We start from the raw sequence: 6511 nt of genomic DNA on the forward strand, positions 1-6511 counted from the left end.
TCATTCTAGAATGAAAGAAGCATAATTTATATTTATTTCCTAATTTGTTATGGTGGTTACAAGATCGGTCAAATCTACCGAACCAATACAGAGATTCGTTAGTGAAAATAACAGATAAAAATAAAGTTTTTTTCTTATTAAATATTTAATAATTATTTGGACATTATAAAGATTTTGTATGTGAAATTTGAAAATTTTCTGATGCGTAAAAGTATTTTTAATCTTAAAATGAAAATTACTTTGCATGTTGGATAGGCAACATGAGAAAAGAAAAAAAAGGCATGAGAAAACATTGCCTTACAAACCTTAAGGCTTAATCAAAGAAATTTGATATTTTGCAAATAAAAGCATTGTATTGTATACTGATAATCTGCCAAATTTCGTTAACATATAAGAAAAAGAATTTTATAAAACTTAATGATATAATTTTCCCTCATAAAAACAAAAAGAACACAAGATACTAGGCTGGAAATTAAGATTCTAAATATTTCTTATGAGGGTCAATTAATAGGCATTTCACCTCTTTGCCACCAATATGATATTTTGGTATCCTGCAATATTTGGTACCCAAATACTAAAATCTTCTTGTCCAAGTATGTTTAATTCTGAAGGATTTATTTTAACTAATAAGTAGAAATTTTCTGAAATGGGGAGAAAGTGAAGTAAAAACTATAACTAGGGTAGTAAATATTAATTATAGCACTAAAGTATAATTCACAAAGCCACACATTAGATGCAGATGTATTTCTGTTTATATAAATTATTTGAAATACCATGTAATTGCTTACTGGGGAAATAAAAGTTGCACTTGCATTCCAATTAATTCAAGGAAAGACCAAGAGAAGTACAAGAATAATTGAATAATTTAGTAGTCTGAAAAAGATGTCATGTTTTACATCTCCCTTGTTATTGAAAAAAGACATTCAGTGAAGTATAATTACATAATATGTATATACATCTGTGGGATTGCAATTTACATCTAAGGTCAACATTAGCTATAGTATATATACATGTTAAGATGTACAAGCATGATTATCTTTTGGCTAGGGTAAAATGTTTCATATGATTTAAAATACAAATGACCAAGTACTATATGTAATTTCAACAAATACCCTGAACTGGTGCTGTTGAGAATTTAGCTCTCATCTTGTGTTTGAATAATGCTGTTGATGAATTTTAAAGAATATTTAAAAGCAAGTCATGCTATTTTTGTTCCTGTTTTATTTTTTATTTTATTGAGATGTCTGTATTTTCTAAATGTTAATTTTGTTGTTAACATTTTTAGGAAATAGTTTAGTAGTCACACATTTTCATATGTTGAATTATTTATTTTAGTTTCTTTTTTTGTTGTTGGTATTGTAATTATTGAGTTGAGTATTAGGTTACAATCCCAGGATTACACTGACAGGAGCTGACTCCTCATGTGGAGACTTATTGTCTTGCAGGAGGTAGAAGATATTTCCTTAATTGATGTTATCAGTGACCTTCTGTATGTTTATTCTGTTGATTCCACATCTTTTGCTTTTACTGATTGTAATTAGGAAATTTTTTACTGTAATTATTTTAGGCCATGTTCATTTCTGTCAGAATTTTTGTACAAAGTAGTAACCCAAGTCTTGTCTTGGATCAAGATTAGCATTTTACAAAATTATATGCTGTAATTGGAGAAGCATATGAAAATATGCAAAAATTTACAGCTTTAAATGATTGCATGAAATTACAAGACTTTAAATCATATTTTTGTAATATCTGAAAACGTTATATGAATAAACTGCTTTAATGTTTTGTTGACAAAAGTTAAATTGGTAATTAAAGCTGTTAACATTATTTAAATAGGAAGAAATAGAGCAATGGCAGAAAAAATATCAAGACATAGAGATTCAACTTAAAGAAGCATTTAAACAGTTGCAAAAAGTACAACACCAAAAAGAAAATATTCAAGAGAAGAGAAATGATGGGCTTTTTGGTGGCGATATTGATAAAAATGTTAACATTAACCAATTAAATAATTTTCAAGAAGACATGGAGGGTAATCTGAAGCACAAAGAGGATGAAAAAAATAAAAATTAAGATAATGGCTTGAAAAGAGATGGTAGAAATAATGAGCACTGAAATTATCAGTGGTTAGTGATGATGCAGAAAAGATTTATCAGATAAACAGAAATAACTGAGATAAAAATAATCTGATTAAACAATTAACTGTTGTTTGAATATATCACCAAAATTCTTAATGGAAGGCAGACTTCATAAGTTAAATTTGGAATGAACTGACAAGACAAAAAGAGAAGTTATATCAAAAAGGTAGTTTCTGATAATACCGTTACTTCTAAACAAATCAAAACAGAATTTTTGTTAAACCTCAATAATTTGACGTTAAAGGTTCATTGTGAAGTTTTCCTAGGTAAGAACATTTTATATATGAAAGCATGTCCCTATTCAAATTGTAAAACTTGTCAGTTATTAAGAACTATTTAAAAGTCAGTACCATTTTTTTTCATATACTACATTTTCCATTAAAGTGCACAAACCATTGAATTTTCTAAGTATCATGATTTGATTGTCATAACGTGATTCTGAAATGATATATACATGAGTAATTGTGAGAATTACACATGGAAAAAATCTTTTACTTGTATAATTTATGTTAAGATATATTTTTCAGTGTGTTCTGGAATGGGAAAATAATATAAAAATTAACATTATTGCTTTGTGTGTTTCAAATGTCTAATATATTTTGTAATTCTAAGTCTAAAACATTTTTTTGTTTTTATTTCAATCCAACACTGAATTATTTAGCACAATAGTGTAGAAAGATGTTTTCTAACATTGTGTGTGTGTGTTTTCTGTCTTATTAATTATTTTGCACATTTAATTATGAAATTAAGTGATATTTTACAGATGCAATTCTGAATACAAGTTGTCATTGCAACAGATAAACATCAGGATTACAAATATTTTATCTGTAGAATTGAGTTTAAGTGCTGACAAATAAATCCTGACATGATAGAAAACATGGCTTGTAACCCTGCATTAAATGTTGTTACAGATGTTCTCTAAACAAAAATATTAGTTTATATTTAGAAAGGCAGTTATTTACATTGACCATATGTGATAACTTCATTTTATTTTGCTTTAGATGTATAACAAATAGATGAATCATAATTGAGTAAAAAACATCTAGACGTGCTTAGTAACATCCATACTAAAAGTTTTAGGTATGTTAGCATCATTTTTATTTCAGCTTTATTTTTATTTTTTTGGTAACGATGTTATCATTTTATAATTATGTGGTTATCTACTTTGAAAGTTCTAATTATTTATGCTGTTAAGATTTATTTGAAGCAAACAGGTGTGTTACAAAAAAAAAATATTTCCAATTCAAAAGAAAGTGGATATTTCTGTTATATAATATGGAGAATTGTGTGTGTGTGTGTGTGTTTAGGAGTAATATTGTTTTGTTGTTTTTATAAGTGTAAGGGTTAAACTATAGTACCAACAAGTGCCTTTGAAACCAACTGAAAACCTTTTGTGCCTAATTGTGATATATTTTTTCTTTTAGTTTTTCAAACTAATCCAAACTGTTTGTTAGTATCTTATTTATTTATTTTATTAATATTTCTTCTGTAAAATAATGATAACATCGAAATGGCTAGGACCATATAAAGTTTGCCAAATTACTTGGATAAAAACAGATTTCTTTAAAGATCTTTTAGTTAATTCTTTATATGCCATACAAGATCACTTTTAACTTAAGTAAGAAGTTATATACAGACCTAACTTGATTGAACTTTGTCCTCAGTCTGTTGATAAACAGAAAAAACTCTGATATGGAAACTGCTTTCATTATTGAACTTAGTTAATATTTTAAGATAATTTGAATGGGAAGCTGTGTCATTCACATAAGGTCTATGTTTACAGTACATTCAATCAAATATGCAAATAGTAAAGCACCTATCATGGTGAGTATCCAGGAATACTCATGAGGTGAATGTGATGAATTTTTATGTTGGTATTATTTTAACTAAAGCCAGTGATGAATATAGTTTCCATATGTGCCTTAGCCAGGAAAAGTTTTGGAGGGGTGGGGTGGCTGGCAACTTACTAAGGTGTTTAAAACAAAATAACAAAGCTTAAAAAAATTATTTTCTATGAACTTGTTTATATCTTTATAAAAAAAGAGAGCTTGATCATCATTAGAATAACTAAGTTATCTTGATAATTAACCTGCTACTTTCTTTATATGTATAAACCTTTTTTGCCTAAGAACTAAAACTATTGTGTATTCAGTGTAGTATGTAGGCATCATAACCATCTATTATTTGGTTTAAATCAATGTAAACAAAATATGATTTAAATCATTGTAAAGAAAATATATGCTGCTTGTACAATACTTTTAGGAATCATACAGAATTTAAATTGTTAAAACGGATTAATTTATGATTATTATTCATCCTACAGTGAGTTCTTAAATGTATAAGACAAATTGATTAAATTTGTAATTGAGCATCAACTAATTTTATAAAATATCTTTCTTTAAATTTTACTTATAATTTTATACTTGGTTTAAGGATCATTTAAAAACAGTTTAGAATAATTCTGTAACACATTCTTACTCTTTGAATATTATGAAATTGTAATACTGTGTCAAGTGAAATCTAGTCACAAAATTTGTTTCAGTATTAACAATAGCATGTTCTAAAATAGTGTGCATATGTTTTGATAAGTTCACTTTCATGAATGTTTTATGCAAGTTGTATTTTTATCATTAACCTTATATTTTTTCCTTATTATCTTTTTTATTCATAGGTGTAACTTTAAATCTTTTAAAGTAGTAGTATATACATCATTCAGACATTTTTGAAATTTAGAAACTAACTGAAACAGGCATTGTGTGTGGGAATCATTAAAAAAAGACAAAAATTATTTTTTTTAGTTTAATTTTACACAAAATGTTGAATTTACATAATTGTTGTAATAATGTAATACAACAAATAATTAAGCAGAATTAGTTCAAGGTACAAATTTATAATGTGCTCTAAGCTCTTCATTTGTAAGTAATTTGTAAAATATAGTAATTTACTAATAGACTCAAGAAAAAACTGAAATTTTACTTTATGATAGTAATATAGAATTGGTTGAGATACGAGTCTTTCTATGTTAAAGCAGTTGCCCTCTTATTACAGAAAGTTTATCATTTTAATATGCAAAGGATTTATTTATCTGAAACTGTTATTTCCAATTATTATAGATAGTTTTTTAGAACTAATTTTGATTTTTACAACAGTAATAACTTTTGTAACTTGTTCCTTGCTTTTGTATTCGGCTGTTAAATAAATGTTTTCCACCTTGCATGAATAGTTTTGGATTTTTGTTTTTTGCTGTAACGCATGTGTCCAGAGCTACTAATACCACTGCTTTTTTATTTCAATTAATATCTTACTGAATTTTATATCATGTTGCTTAATAGGTTTTAAGAAAAATGATGTAGAACATTTTCCATGAGCTTTCAGATGCTTTATGAATTAATTTATGGTAAGATTAACTCCAAAACTTAATAGTGTCCCTTTTTTTTTCTTTACATTTATATGTTGAAAATTCTATCCTTTAATAAAAAAAGAGTAAATAAGTAAAATGTTTTTTTTTATCCTGTTAACAATAAATCTGGCTTTGGCCTACTAGTTAATGTGTCCGGACTGTGAATCTTAGAATTCGTAGCTCATATTCTACGCTTTGGGGCCATGATCAGACAAGGGTAGTCCAAGAGTTGATGGTGGATGTTGTTGACTAGTTGTCCTCCCTCTAGTCTTATCATCTCAAAATTAGAAATTACTATGAACAGATAGCCCTTGTATATCTTTGGAGGCAAATTATAAAACAAAAACTGTTAACAAGCTGTTTGCATGAGAAGTGAAATTCATTATATTATCTTTGTGTCTTATAAGATAGGTAGCTCCGACCAATAATTTCAGAATTCACCATTTTCTTTTTCATTGTAGTTGGAAAACTACAGGAAGAACCCTGTTTTATTTACACTTACAAGCTATATTTTCTGAAGTGTAAAACTATTTCAACAAGCAAGCTAAACATTTTTTGAATATGCACTTAAAATGTCATCAGTATGTTGGAAATGAAATTATCTCAAAGTTATATACACGTATGCAGAATACTTTTTCTCTAGTTTCTTATTAACCTATTTAAAAGAAAAGAATAAAGATAGAAAAATGTTTTTTCTCTCAAATTGTATATATTTACATTAAAAAAAAAGAGATTGATTATTAACAGAATAAATATACAAGTTATGTTGAGAATTAACCTGCTACTTTCTTTATATGTATCTAACCAAAAACACTTTTGGTGTGAAAAAAATGTGTGGGTAAAAAGGATTGAGCTTGCGACTTACAGGAATGAAATCAAAATTGGTGTCCAAACTGGCAGCTATAATTATAGCACTGATAAGAATTTTACAGCAAATATTCATTCATTAGTTTGCCAGGCAGCATTTTTGTTTAAC

The 6511-nt window shown here is 27.1% G+C and overlaps 1 protein-coding gene across 1 annotated transcript in view; it reads left to right on the top strand.

Moving 5' to 3' along the window:
- The first annotated feature begins 1842 nt into the window (after positions 1 to 1842).
- The window catches only part of LOC106469906 (GATA zinc finger domain-containing protein 14-like), a 33955-nt gene continuing 29286 nt past the window's right edge, over positions 1843 to 6511 (top strand). Inside the window, exon 1 of the mRNA XM_022398481.1 lies at positions 1843 to 3215. The gene's annotated coding sequence lies outside the window, so the exon portion shown is untranslated. The remainder of the gene's footprint in view (positions 3216 to 6511) is intronic.

The sequence above is a fragment of the Limulus polyphemus genome, unplaced genomic scaffold, assembly GCF_000517525.1.
Source record: "Limulus polyphemus unplaced genomic scaffold, Limulus_polyphemus-2.1.2 Scaffold3719, whole genome shotgun sequence".
Taxonomy (NCBI): Eukaryota; Metazoa; Arthropoda; class Merostomata; order Xiphosura; family Limulidae; genus Limulus; species Limulus polyphemus.